The 13747-nt window shown below is 44.2% G+C and overlaps 1 long non-coding RNA gene and 1 other non-coding gene across 2 annotated transcripts in view; one reads left to right on the top strand and one right to left on the bottom strand.

The window, feature by feature from the left end:
* Positions 1-12153: 12153 nt before the first annotated feature.
* LOC134477025 (uncharacterized) overlaps positions 12154-13747 on the top strand; it is a 42840-nt gene continuing 41246 nt past the window's right edge. Inside the window, exon 1 of the long non-coding RNA XR_010048914.1 lies at positions 12154-12507. This is a non-coding gene — a long non-coding RNA (uncharacterized LOC134477025). The remainder of the gene's footprint in view (positions 12508-13747) is intronic.
* On the bottom strand, positions 13423-13558 carry LOC111755832 (small nucleolar RNA SNORA2/SNORA34 family). Its single transcript, XR_002790386.2, has one exon. It is a non-coding gene; the product is annotated as a small nucleolar RNA SNORA2/SNORA34 family (small nucleolar RNA).

The raw sequence follows: 13747 nt of genomic DNA, 5'->3' as shown, positions 1-13747 counted from the left end.
CAATAAAATTGCAAGTTTGTACCTATGCCAAAAATGATACAACTGTCTTTGCACAAAAGGAAATACACTGATTTTCTTCAGAGCAGAGGGCAGAGTTTTTACTTAGGATGATGCTTGCCCTTTTTCTATTATTCCATGACATACCATTATGTAGATTTAACTGTACTTAAGTACCCATATTAACCCAATCAATGCTGTATTACAAAGAAGAGCAACAAAGCTATCTGTGTAACATGTGTGTACATGCATATTAGCAAAACAAGAAATATTCATGACAATTACAATCCTTGTTTCCGTAACTAGTCACTGGTTGTAGCAGTGAATTATAATGACCTTCTTTTCCTGCCCATTCAGTATTCCTTTGGCCTTCAGCAAGCAACTTGGCAAGTCGTAGTTCTTTACTTGATGGAGTAAGTCATACATTCATTACTGAAGGTTCTGGGCCATTTGTCGCCCTGCCTTGAGTTGTGCTTTGCAGAGTGAGTTGGGATCAAATGAAAGTACAGAAAAGTATACTCTACAGCAGGAAAGCAAGAACACAGTACAGAATCCTAGTTTTGAGCAACTTTCACCTCCTTATACTAAAGCAAAACTTAGTTTTTCTGCAGTTAACATGTTTTTCTTCGAGCACTTTACTGAAAGGTCAAGGCACAGCAGCCTAGGTGACCAGTGTGGGTCCACGTCATAGATGGCACCTTCTATGTGGTGGAAGGAGAAAAAGCCTTCATCAAGGCTTCTATGAGAACATGAGTCTGACGTCTACAAGAGCTCTGCTTTCCCTTTTATAAGGGCACCAGTCTTACTGAGTTTATTCCCACCCACCTCTAGATGCCATAATGTGGGGGCTACATTTCAACACATTGATTTTGGTGCGACAGAAATATTCACACCACAGCAGATGAGTTCTCTCTGCTGCTTTTTTCATGCTACCCAATAAGAGAACTGAGTATTGTGAAACAGATCATATGACATGCAATCCTGACATATTTATGGCATAGGCTTATAAGAAAAATTCTGCTAAGCTCTGCTCCAAGCATTCAGGGCATAATTCTTCTTTTTGTCACATGATCTTTTGCTAAAGATATTAACCTGGACAGAAGGAAGCTAGGTTTTATTCATGGAGACAGTGGGAGAATTGTCCCAAAGGTATTCAGGGATCTTCCAGGCAAGCTATGACCTTGATCAGCATTTGGTGCTCTGCACTGTGTAGGGAGGGACTCTATTCCCCTAGAGACTCCGCTCTAGATGCCACCCAGACAGTCCCTGCTGTGGCTTTGCCGAAGCTCTAGAGGGCACAAAGTAACACACCTTAGTGGAGTCCACGTCATGCTAACTCTGTGTGCACACAGAATGGAAGAGCTATGAATGTACGGGTTTCTCTACCTACAGATCAGATTCCCAACGAGCCAGAGACCAGGCAGAGATTCTCTGGTTAGCGCCACCACAGAGGGGCCATACTAGGGCAAATATAATAGCACTATGGAGGTGGGGTCGAGACCCTAGACCTGGAGGGTCTACCCTAGAACACTGCTGGGCGTGAATTCCGGCCTGTGAGAGCTGCCTGGGCAGAGCCAAGAGAGGCACAGGGACAGAGCTGCCCAGGCTCTGAGGACCTTGTCTGCTGGCATGTTCAGGAGGAGGCACCGAGTCACAGGGGAGCGTTCTCTTGCTCCAGGCTTCATTCTGATTTCCCTGTGGGGTTTGGAGCTTACTTGGGTTTGGTCACCCCTTCTGCTTGCCTCTTTCTCCCGCTGGAGCAGGAATGTTCAGCCAATGCCTGTCCTGTTATTTTACTTGTAACCTGTTTGTGCCACAGGCTCACACACAGAGGAACTTGCCTCCTGATGGGGGTGAGGCAGGCTTGGAGTTGGACAAGATTCTGGGCCTTGGATTTTGACCTGGTACCGGGCTGAGGGAGGAGTTGGGGCTCTTGGATAGGAATACATGTATTTTGCATGTAAGAAGGACATCAGTTTGGGGAACGAGGGGCAGAATGCTGTTTCCTAAAGCATTTCCCAAATAAATGCATCCTCTAAAGCTCACGTGCTGAGAATTAGCCTCCGAAGCATTGGTGACCAGAGCAGTGAAGCCTGACTAATGCTGTCCCCATGGGACTGAGGCGTTTGAAACTCACCTGGGCAATTGTGTGAGACCTTCTCTCAAATTAAAAGAAGTTTTAATGCTTTAGGTTGGGGTGCTGTTCCGTGGCAGACTGGTTGTCTAGCTTGTGTTAAGCTCTGGTTTCACTCTGAAGTACCACAGGAAGCAAAGGTGCTCCGTAACAGATGCGGGGATTCTTTTAATTTTCTTTTTTTTTGGTACTGGGAATCAAACTCATGACCTTGCACTTGCCAGGCAGACACTTGTGCTGCTGAACTAAATCTGTAGCCCTTGAGCTCACTTTGTAGTGCTGGCTGACCTTGAACTCACAATGATCCTCCTGCCTCAGCCTCCTGAGTGCTGGTATTACAGGCATGGCCACCATCCCTATCTGATGTGGGGACCCTTGCTCCTAAACTTTCCAATATCCATAACTGTAAGTAATTTCTGTTTTTTTTTAATTATCTACTCTTGGGCATTCTGGCATAGCAGCACAAAATGTACAAAGATACCTAGTATTCCAGTTGTGCCAACAGGTTTAGGTTTTTTTCCTTAGATTAGTGTTACCATGTTGCTCAATCAGAAAAGAGTTTACACTGTTAAAATTTTGTTGGCTCCACCCAGGGAAATGAAATAAAGGAGAGTTTGCTACAATACTGTGCCAAATATATACTAAGAGAGGAAAATCTCTGCTTTTGTTTTTTAACTTCATCACGGAAGTGAACTGGATTTTTAGAAATGGTTATCAGCTGTTTTCATGGCTATGAGTATGCATTTTGGATACATTCCCTGGCTGAGACCTTTGGAGCAGGAGAAGGAAGCAGCCTAAGTGTGAAGGGATGCTACACTTTCTGGACCATACCCCACCCTTCCCTTTCTCTCCACACAATCCCTGCCTCTGCTTCATGAACATCCACCCAGCTTGGTCTGTGCCCTAGTGCTTGGCAGCATGCCCTCCTGTGAGGATTTCTGCCTCCAACTGGGTTGGCTGGGCTGGCGTTTGGCCTGTCTCCTGGATGGAGAGAGAGCATGATGGTTTCGAAGAGTTTTGATGTTAATTTTGTTTCTGTAATGATTGATCTGTGTTGTTAGATTGGCAATGGTTATTGGCATAAGCGAGTGAATTTAAATTATTATAACGAGGAGCCCTAGTAAAATGGGTGTATTTTAGGATAAAGGTGGTCTGGAAAGGAAAGCAAAGTGTACTTCAGGAAATCTGAACAAATGCTGGGTTACTCGGGTGGGACAGAGATAGCTGGGGTTAGAGACAGCCCTGGTGATGTAACCAGGCCCACTGCGGGGATCGCCTTGGCAGGGCTCTCAGGACTCCACCTGGCCCTTTGGGGGCTGAATGGCAAGCGCTGCGTGTGACTGGGTTGGTAAGATGCACAGGGCTGAACTGTGCATCCTAAGAAAATGATTTCATGGCACTTGTCATTTGCCAGGCCATCGCTAGGAGAAAAGCCTTATAAAAACATCCTTCCCGCAGCCCTACCTAGAGGTCAGTGAAATTAGCACAGGCTGGTGAGTACAGAACTGGGCTTTGGATCTAGGTTGCTCTGAATCCAAAGTGTAAAAGCTGCTTATTCTGTATCCAATTCTCCTTCCACCAGGGGCAGTCAATACATGCTATGGCCAAAAAAAACCTTCCTCATGCATCCTGGGATATCGTTTACCTCTGCATGGATTTACATGGGTTTGGGGTCTTTGAATGTAAGAGAAATCTAACTGCACCCTGAAATGTTAAGGTAATGTCTTACTTGGCCACCTTTAACTAAGCAGCCTTTAGCTTCAGGCACTGTGTGGGGTGCTGGATGCACAGGGCAAGTGAATTCCTGTAATTGCAGTCTTTGATGTTCTTTGGCCTTTGAGAGGGCACTACACAGTTGGATCCCGACGGAGACCTGTGGTGCTGCCAAGTGTTTGGCACAGCCCTCCCTTGGCAAAGGACTTCCTGACCAGTATCCACCGTGCTGAGGCTGAGACGCTGCTCTCCTGTCAGGTAGGCCAGCACGGAAGGAAGGAGGACACCGGCTGTGCCATGTGCTAGAGGGGGCAGTGGACACGGGGGCCTGAGAGTGGGCCAACGGGACAGAATCCATCCCAGTAAGAATCTGCATTGTACTGTACATCCTCAGGAACTCTATTCAATGGCTTCAAATCAGGTGATATGATCAAGTTCTCCTTTTCCAGGAATTTCCAGGCAGTTTAACTCTAAATGCAGGGAAGTAATGTAATAACGCTTTCCTTACCTCCTTTTAGACTTTGTAACTGGTGCAGTTTTAAGCACAGCTATCCAGCTCAGAGAGCGCTGACCAGCATCCTGCTCTCTTCGCGGAGACTTTTTGAGCACAGCAGTTTCCTTGTCCCTTCTACCCCTCCTGCCTGTGCTCCCTGAGGTTTCTCTGAGTTATGTACCTTAGGCAGGGTTGGCCTGAGTCGTTCCTAAGGGTTTCATGTCACAGAGTCCCAGAATGATTCCCATAAATTTCTCCAGACTAAGTAGGATTACAAAGGTTAGAAAAGTTCCTGCCTGGGTGTCCGTGGGTGATGCTAAGGTCCTTGACAGAAGCCTTGTGACCTATCCAAATCGGGCTCAGTGAACCAAGTCTGGGCTACACAGTGAGACACTATTTCACACACACACACACACACACACACACACACACACACACACACACATGCTCTTAAAGTAGATCTGACCAACCAGGAATGAATGTCACAGATGTGTTGATTATACATTTACTGGCTTATTCATGTTGGGCCCAGTAGTGCAAACAAGCCAGTGATTTTAATCCCTGGCTTCATTTTATTCTATTTGCTTATTTATTATTGTTTCATATCAGGAATCTAACTCAGGCCCTTGTGCTTGCCAGGCAGGCGCTGTGCTGCTGTGCTATATCCCCAGCCCTATGTTTTATTTTTAAATTGTCATTTACTAGTTGTAATTCAAACACCCTATTTCTAGCATCAAGCTCTTCTCTGGTTATTTTGAAATGTGTAATTAATTGTCAGGGACTGTTGTTCTCTGGCTGTGTTGGAGAACACTAGAACCCTCCTGCAACTGGCCCTTCCGTCCTGGCCTCTAGTGACCTCTGCTCTATGCTCTGCCTCCATGTGGCCAGCATCTCTGCTTTTCACCCATGAGTGAGCACAAGTAGTATTTGCCTTTCTTTCCTGGCTGCATTTCTGTGAAACTGACTTGACCAATTTTCCCTGGTTTGCTGGGAACTCTACACCAGGAGCTGCCTGTTCTTTTACCTTTTCCAATAATCTTACCTGATCGGGGAGAATCATATTCGATGTTGAACTTTGTTGTTTTGTTTACTGACTTCAAGGACATAGCCTGAGCGCCTCTCTGATTAGCTGTCCAGTTTGTCCCCATCTTCAGTGGTTGACACTGACCTTGGTGTCTTGTGGAGTGACTCAGTTTCTGTTCTCCCTTCTCATCTTCTTTCTGGGACTGAGCATAAAGGTTTCCGAGGATGGTGCGGCTGACAGAGGGGACAGAGTGGGAAGTGTGACAGAAGAGGTGGCACACCGTGTATTGGTGCTGAGCTCCCTTTTGCCTCTCCATCCCCTCTTCTCTGTGTCCTAAGATGCTTCTACCATCCCCTTGGGAACGCATGGTCCATTCTATGACACAAATTACATCTTCTCAGACTTTGTTTCTTCATCTTATTCTAATGGAGCTATGCTCTCTGCTTTGAATACTCTTTTTTCAAAGATATCTATCTATCTATCTATCTATCTATCTATCTATCTATCTCATCTGTCTATCCCTACCAGCTATCTCCTCATTTATATTTATTTTTATTTTATTTATTTTTGTGGTTGCTGCTTGTTGAACAACTGTCCAAGGGTGGTGTTTCCCATAACCCTCATGCCACCAGGCCGGGGGATGGCATGGCTGTTGCCACTGGCAACTACTTTTCTATCATTTTCAGCTTCACTTAGATGACAGCTTAATTGTGCGGCTTTGGGGAAAACCTCACATGTCTTGTATCCTTGGTTTTATTACTTGGAAAATGCGGATAGTAAAAACCTACCTCTCAGGCTTGTAGTAAAGGCAAAATGTGGTCATGTCTTTAAACGTGATTGCTAAGCTACTCCTCGTCACTCTGTGGCAGTGACCCCATTCTGTGCTGGCGGTGCTCCTGGTTGTTGCCATGCTTGCTCACGCCAGGCCCGGGATGCGCTCTGCCTGAGCACCGTGCGGTGGTCCTGGGAGGTGCCCCTCAGCATGTGTGGCCAGCGAGAGCTCGTGTCCCCAGGAGCCGCCCTGGACATGGTGGGCAGACAGTTGCTGTGTCAGCTCCCCTGCTTCCGGGGCCCTGAGGGCTGGTTCTGAGGGGGGCTCTGTCCTGTCTTTGGAGGTCTTGGCAGTGCTGCACCCTCCTGCCTCCCTGCCAGCTCAGGTGGTGTCTCAGCCTTTCTTAGCTTTCTTTCCTTTCTTGCTTTATTTCTTTGCTCTCTTTCTGCCATCTGGTGGAATTAGCTCTTGAGTCAGCAGCCGAACTAGAACTTTTGGTTCCACACTGTCTGGCTTCAAAGTTTATCCCTGTAACGTTAAATCCTAACACCTCAGATCCAGCTTCAGATATTAGTTTGAATAAGGGATGTACTATGTATGTAACTGCATGTGCCTGATCCATGAATTTAAATCCCATTCGTTACTTTCTTCTATATTTTCACAGTGAGTTTGACACATCTAGAGGATCGCAGTTGTCCGATAAATTGAATAGATCCTTTTTCTATTTCGTTTTTATGAGTTGCTAAATAAAAACTCCATGTACTGTGATTCTTATAAATCTGTAAAAGAACTTTTGTTTAGCGTTTACAAGTCGCCTTCTGCCAGTCCCCACCCCAGACCTCCAAATGCACACACTATCTCAATAAAAATAAATCTCTTTCGTCTACAAGGGGTGACAGTTCACCGTGAAATGGACCTTCCTAGTACAGGAAGCTGGAAGAATCAGTAAGATCCAAAATGTACAACAGATACCGTGAAGTGGGAAGAAACTGTTCAAAAGGAAAGAGAGACTGCGATGGGAGGAAAAAGGATAGAAAAAGGAAAAAATATATAGCTACACAAAATAGTTAAGATCGTTATACTGCTAACTGCTATTAATTCACTGAAAGGTTTGTGCCTACATTGTTTGATCAGCTTCTCATGCCTATATCTTGTAATCTGAACAACTACTTTGAAGATAACAATATGCAGTGTACTAATCATTGTTACTTCCTACAGGCTTATTTTGAAGCTTTGCACTATTATTTTCACTTTTTTTTCCTTAAAAAAAAAGAAAAAAAGAAAGAAAGAAAAAGAAATAGGCCCTCGGGGCAATTCCTGGCACCTCAGTCCCGGGGGCGGGCAGACAATCCCACCTCAGCGCCAGGCTTTGGCAGAGCTGCCCCACTGCAGGGCTCCCCTCCTTTCAAAACCACAAGCTTAGCATTTTCACCCTGGGTCACAGGGGTGTGCGCAGTGGGTCAGGAGGCGCCTCCACCTCCTCTGCAGAGCAGGAAGTGGGCTGCGTGCAGCCTCCCCCAGCTCAATTCCGCCTTCATTTTCGTGTGCACTTTGAGCCTCTGCTGTTCGAGAGCTGATTTCACTTTAAGTCATCCTTCCCTGTCCGCCTTCCTGGATCAGGGGACTGGAGTGGATTAAAGCTCTTGATTTTGCTTTCCAGACTCTGCATTCAGTCAGCTTGACTCCCTAGCGTTGTTTTATTTAATACGGACCTCAGGGAGTGGTGGAAACGCTGAAGTCTGGGGTCCACCCTAATCCCAAGCCGAGCTATCTTCTTGCCCTAAGAAGGGAAGTCTCTCTGGGGTAAATCATCTGAAAACTATTCACCTTTTATGCCTGTTCTTTAAATCCTCCTTGAGGCTTTTTGGTGAGGGTCTGCTTAAGGAGAGCCTGTCTTCCTTGGCAGCCCTGATTCCAGAATAAGACATAGGGGTGGAGGCAGTGCCTTCTTTGTGCCTGGGGGAACACACAACTATTCTTGTAGGAGAGCTGCTAGTCACTGTTTGTATCCTGTCCTACTATTATTTTTCTTTGATACAGACAGAGGCCCTGTATGTTGCCTGGACTGGCCTCAAGAGATTCTCCTCTCTGTGTCCCTGGGTGGCCTGAAAGTCCCTCTTTCAGTGCCTAGCACTGTCAGTGTCTGACTTTTCACTTCGGAGTTTAGGAGAACCACCCAGGTAAGCGCTGTCCAGCGCCAAAGGGAGCCTGCACATAGGGGAAAATCTGTCAGTTTTCAAGTGGACAGCTTGTAGCGTAAAGTATGCATTCTTAGTGTCCAGAACTTTGCATCTTGCAGACTTGAGACTGCCCCCGGAAACAAGGACAGCCAGCCATGCACAGGCAGCTGGCCACGGCTCAGGGTTGTGCTAAGGCAGGCAGAACAACCTACCTTAAGGGAAGGGCGATGTTGTGTTTGTCCTTTGTGAAGCCCACTACAGTTAGTAGCGTGTCTTCAGAGTCTTTCTGCGTTCATGGCAAGGTAACATTTCTCTGTGTGTGCTTCCCACTGTGGTTATCCAGCTGGCAGGGGTTCTTGGAGTCCTGCCTTTCGCCTCTTCCAAATCTTGTGGTTACGAACGTGAGTGTGCAAAGAGGGAACGAAGTTGGGGTTTCATTTGTTGGTGTTCTGGTACTGGACATCGAGTGGACCCAGGGTCGGCCGGGCTGGACAGTGCCTGGGCAAGGGTCACTGTGGACACCCAACGAAGGCCACGGACCACACAGTGCTTGGAGCCCATGCGATTGAAGAAAGAATTCAGAGTGAATCATACAGGACAGACACACTGACGCCAAAGCTGAAGACTGAAAGTGAAGCAGGGAACATTGCTTTTGAAATGTGAAGTCTTGCACTGAGGAGGATGCGGCCTTGGGCTGCACTTAGAAAAACAACTCCGGAAAAACGCGGGCGGTGGGCTCACGGCGGGATGCAGAGGAAGCGTGAAGCCGAAGAAATCCCTGCAGAAGTACAGTCAGGGTCCTCGGATAGAAGGAAAGATTGCTGGATATCAGAAAGAAGAGCTTTCAATTAAAACACACGTCAGAAAGCACGCGTTTAAAATACAGACCGAGAAAAAGAGACAGGAAGAGGAGTTGGGCAGCATGGAAAATTCGGACTGGATGAAGGCCTGCAGAAGGGAACCCAGGTCGCTGTAGTCATGCAAGGTGTGTGCCAGGGCCTTGAGCCGGCCAGTCTCGGAAAAGGTGCACTCACACTCTAAAAGCAATTCTATTTTGTGCTAGTATGTTGGTACACACCTGTAATTCCAGCACCCTAAGAGACTGAGACAGGAGGATCACTGTGAGTTCAAGGCCAGCCTCGGCTACATAGGGACACCTTGTCTCAGACAAAGCAAAACAAAACAACACAAAAAGGCAAAAATAATTCTATTTTGGCATTTTTTCTTTTGGTCTTTGATATGTCCTTTAAATAGCAAGTTTCATGGAAAATGAACTTCCAAGGACCAAGGATGTAGCTCAGTGGCACAGTGCCTGCTTGGCAAGTTTGAGGTCCTGAATTGGACTCTCCATGCCAAAAAAAGAAAAAAGAATTTTCAGTGGTTTTTGGAACTATTCTAATGCTGTAATTTCATTCAGCTTGAGTTAACACTACAGCATAGAATTGGTCATTTTAAATACTAGCAAAGTGACTCAATGGGGAGAAATCTTAGTCCTAGAAAAAAGGCCTCTGGTCCAACCTCTGATGAATATGGACATCTGTTGGGCATTCCTGGCAGTCCCAGATTTTATTTGTAATACTTGTGTGCAGTTATGAACCAAAATATAGAGAAGTGTATAAAAAAGTCAAATCGTGAGTTGAGATCTCAGTAAGTCATACAGGCTGAGTTAGCACTCAGTGACTCCGGGCTGGATCTCAGGTGTGGCCACCTGCAGGCAAGGAAGCCCAGCCAGTCGCCCACCGCCCCCAGCAGCACCTTCAGCTGAGAGCTCGGTGGGTGAAGCCCAGTGATGTCCCCAGGGTCCCACCAGTGAGCTAGGACTTCTTATCCCATCACATTAACAAGGGGTTTCTGTGTTTTTGGCACCAACTTTTAGGTATATCTATTTTGTGAAATTTTATAAATTAAGCTCAGTCCTATAAGTTAATTCAAATTTACTGTGTGTCATGGTTTATGTCTGTGTCCCCCAGGCCTCATGAGTTTGCATTGTTCATTTGTGATGGTTCATTGTGCAGTGCTTGGATGGATGGTGTCAGTGCTCCACCCACATAGGGGTGGAGCCAGGATGTGATGTAATGGCAGGAAGAAGGTGTGTCTTGCTCTTTGCTGGTTCCAGCTTGCTGTTTTCTGCCAAGAAAGGCAGCCCAGACATGCCTGCCTGCCTGGGAGCCAACTGAGTGTGGACTGAAACCTCCAAAAACTGTAAGAAATAAACCTTTCCTTTCCCAACTTGGGCATCAGGTATTTTGTTTCAGCGACGAGCATAAAGTAACTAAGACACTGTGTATTTACTTGGATTAAATCTTGTGCTGATTGAAAGTAAGTATATGGCAAATTTATACTAGCCATGTATTTTTTCATAAATGTGCCATCTAAAAAGTGTTCAGGAGAGGAGGAAAAAATACACAGAGAGATAGCTCAAACTGCACAGGGCAAAGTTCAATTAGAAAACATATTTCAACCCAAAAATGACAATCTCTAATATGGATCTTATTAGAATATAGCAATAATCAATTTCAGAGTTAACTAAAGAATGACTTTTGAGTTGTGAAGAAAAACTAGCAAAAGGGAATATTACATTTTCAAAAACTAGTAAGTAGGATTGTGAACAAGAAAATACTAATTTTTTGGTTTTTGTTGCTGTAATTTGTGTTATTTTGCAGTACTGAGGGCTGCACTCAGTGCCTTCTCACTGAGCTACATCCCCAGAGCATCCCCACATTTGAAAAATGTTGAGCCAGGGTTTCACTAAGTTGTGGAGTCACTGGACTTGAACTTGCTATCTTCCTGCCTCAGCTTCCCAGAGTACTGGAATAACAGGCATGTCCCACCAAACTCAGCTTGTTATACATTTTAATGCTCCATTGTGGCTGCCAATCTGCAGTAAATGACAGATGACTTTTAATAAAACATGGAACCAAATGAAGGTAAGATCCACATCATGAACAATCATGAAATAATGATTTCAAAAACACTTAAAAATGTGCAAAAGTTGTGGTAGTTATTTTGGATTTACTATTACCTTGTTTTGAAGTCTTGTATTGCATTCGTTCTTTTGTTGTTACTGGTTCCATTCTGTTCTGCTTTAATTTTCCTGTATCTGATGGTATGGGCAGCTATTATGGTAGCCATTGTTGACCTCCTATTATCTTGTTTTGAAATTCTGTATCACTTACAGATTTGTGTTAATTTGCTTTATTCTATTTTATTTTCTTGGTTTTATTCTCTTTAAGATTAAAAATATTAAAAAATAAAAATGTGTGAAAATCAAGTGTGTTCATTGAGACAGGATCGCTGTCATGCATCTGTTTCCCAGGCATACTTCTAGCAGTGTTCCATGGGAGCCAATACTTGCGGCTGTACGAAAGGTTCAGCCACTGGGAGAATTTAGGCTGTATTTTCCCATTGCATGCTGCATCGTGAGGTTTTTCTAAAATGGGAGTATTTGTAAAAATACCACCAAACTGATAGTTTAGTGGATGATGTCTTACAGAAGTCAATAAAATTAGATTCACACAGTCCTGCAATGTTTTGCGAGTGATTTCAGATGTTTTATGTGTAGTATAAAGCTAATGTATTTCTTAGAGAGGGACAAGAAACTATTACAACTCTAGATGCTGCAATATTTCTAAATTTAGTTGAAGTCAATCATAGTTCTATGGTGGATTCATGACTGAGTTGTCTAATAATATTCAGAACAAATTAATAATCCTTCTAGGAAGCACAATAAATCTGAAATCCTATTGAAATTGCTACCCTCTGCCCACCATGAGCAGTTTCACTTCTGCAGTGCCTGTCTGCTGTGCCACCCTGCCTTGGAGCCAGCTGACTAAAGACTGAAGCCCCTACACATTGTGGGCCAAATATTTTTCCTCCCTTAAATTTGGGTGTTGCAAATTTTGTCTCAGCAATGAGAAAAGTAACTAAGATACTGTCATGGTTATGCTTGTGGCTCCCAGGCCTCATGAGTTTGCATTGTTTATTAGTGATGGTTCATTGTATAGTGCTTGGATTGATGGTGTCAATGCTCCACCCACATAGGGGTGGAGCCAGGATGTGATATAATGGCGGGAAGAAGGTGTGTCTTGCTCTTTGCTGGTTCCTGTTTGCTGTTTGCAGCTGCCATGAACTGCAGCCCAGCCATGCCCGCCTGCCTTGGAGCCAACTGACTGTCGACTGAAACCTCCAAAAACTGTAAGAAATAAACCTTTCCTTTCCTAACTTGGGCTTCAGGTATTTTTCTCAGCAACGAGTAACAAGTAACTAAGACAGATACTTTCTGTTGGATATTGTTTTATACCAAGTGGAAAAGATTAATGAAGCTATATATGTATGCTTAACAGAAGTCCTATCTCTTTGCATATAAAACTTGAGAAAAAGATTACCTCAGCTTAATGTTTGATAAGTGTAAAGCCTTAGAAAGAAATATAAAAATGCTTCAAGGATCTGGAAGTAAATGAAAAAGAAATATTGAGAAATTAGAATCTACAAATAACTACACGAGAGTATCAATTATTACAATAAAAGTACATATCAAATAAAATTTTGGAGATTGTACAACCTTAATTATACATTTGAAGTGGACGTATAAAAAGTTAGAAAAGCATTTTCAGAGTTTGAATTTTCAATAAAATTTTTTTTATTTTAAAGGGGGTAAAATTAAACTCAACAAAACAGAACAAAATAGGATATAAAAAAGCAATTGTAAGAGATATAAATTTCAAAGCCAGACAACCTGAGATCTTCACTGTCTATCATATTGTCTCTTGTTTTTTTCCAAATAGTTGTCCATGTCTTCGCATACAGAGAATTCATACAAAACAACATAGCATAAAACTGATCCAAACAGAATGAGGAAGGCATTTTAGGTCTTCAAGACCAGACAATAGGGAAGTCATGAATGGCTGTGGTAGAGTCTCTCGTTCTCTTCAAAACAGCTGTCCATGCTTTCATGCATTTTGAAGGCAGAGGGGGAGGAGTTGCTTGGTTTCCCACACTCCAGGTCCCAGCATGGCGCGGGTCCCTGGAAATGCCAGTGGCTCCTGTCCTGGGCCACTGCCACAGCCTGCCAGCTCAAGGTTTTTTTTTTTTTTATATGAATTGTCTTCAAGCTGTGTCTTTCTAATGAATTGACCATTTCTCTGCCCAAGTTCTGAAATGGCCAACAGACCATAGAAAGACATCTCTTAGGCTCCTGCTTGAAACCAACAGTGTCAGGAAGCTGCCGGCCTTGATTCAGGGCCATCAATAGAAAAATTATTTTCTGTGACAACATTTCATTTACAAAAAGGAACCAGTCACTGATTTGGCTTTGGCATTAAGTCCCATAGAATGTCCTCTAAGGGTAGTAAGCAGTGTTTGGATTTTTCAGAAACTGCTTTATGTAGTTTTCTTAATGTAATCTGTTAGAAATTTAGAAGTAAGCTTGGTCATT

The sequence above is a fragment of the Cavia porcellus genome, unplaced genomic scaffold, assembly GCF_034190915.1.
Source record: "Cavia porcellus strain 051 isolate PalLab524CR breed Dunkin Hartley unplaced genomic scaffold, mCavPor4.1 scaffold_7, whole genome shotgun sequence".
NCBI classification, from domain to species: Eukaryota; Metazoa; Chordata; class Mammalia; order Rodentia; family Caviidae; genus Cavia; species Cavia porcellus.
The sequence above is the reverse complement of the archived record's forward strand: the minus strand, read 5'-3'. Positions and strand labels throughout refer to the sequence as shown.